Source organism: Penaeus monodon, chromosome 34, assembly GCF_015228065.2.
Source record: "Penaeus monodon isolate SGIC_2016 chromosome 34, NSTDA_Pmon_1, whole genome shotgun sequence".
NCBI classification, from domain to species: domain Eukaryota; kingdom Metazoa; phylum Arthropoda; class Malacostraca; order Decapoda; family Penaeidae; genus Penaeus; species Penaeus monodon.
In genome coordinates, this window is record NC_051419.1 from 29,822,630 (window position 1) to 29,823,579 (window position 950).

The 950-nt window shown below is 30.6% G+C and overlaps 1 protein-coding gene across 5 annotated transcripts in view; it reads left to right on the forward strand.

The window, feature by feature from the left end:
• LOC119594699 (TBC1 domain family member 16-like) overlaps nt 1–950 on the forward strand; it is a gene marked incomplete at its 3' end in the record, with an annotated part of 16,016 nt that overhangs the window by 5,389 nt on the left and 9,677 nt on the right.

Consider the following 950-nt stretch of genomic DNA (forward strand, 5'->3'; position numbering starts at 1 on the left):
AGTCCATTATAAGATTAGATATCTCCAACCTCTTAACTCCATGAAATGCATTCTTGTGCCCTTTGCATGTTATTCTCTGATTCAGCTTCTTTTCAGATGTTTTATTTCCTGTAGTTTGGCAGGTTCTAGTCCAGTTTAAAAATGAGTATACTGCATCTTCTGAAGTTGTAGGAAATGTTAATATTTTTTTCTTATATCTGCAGAATAATCTTTTCATTTGATACACTTAAGCTTGCCCAAGGCATGTTACTTTCAGACAAAGGAGATGATAACATATTGATTTTAGAACATAGTTTGATACCTTGGATTCTGGAATGTAAGAATTTCCATTTAGATTACTGTGATATGTTTGTGTAAGTATCTTAGGGAATGATAACCCTGCTTTGAAGTTATTAAGGGATGCTGATGTAAAAAGTCTATGCTAATTTTCATTTTTTTCTCTCGTTCTTTTTTTCACAGGTTGTCAAAAAGAATTAGTATAGTCAGGTCTTTGTGTCTAGAAATTTGTCATTTATTTCTAGTTCACTCATTGATTTATATTAAAAGATATTGGGACATTTCACTTTTGATATCGTTATTTCAGAACTTTAAAAAGGTTATTTTGATTTTGACGTGACCTCAGTTAGTTAAGATATTATATATTTTAATTCCATTGTAAGACCTCAGAGATTTGAAATAATATTCTTTAAGCATCTGATATTAATAACTCAGCCAACAATGATAGTAGGGAATTATATGACGCATAGAAAATCATCACTAGACTTACTAGGAAAAAAATAAAATGAGAGATAAAAATGAAAAGATAAACTTTGAGAGTAATTAGCTAGCAAAGGAGAGGATGTGATGAAATGTGGTTGGTTGCAATGTTCACAACTGTCTTTGTCTTGGGATGTTCTTCAATGTGATTTTAGTCTATAGGTTTCATTATTGAAAGAAAGAATATACGCTCA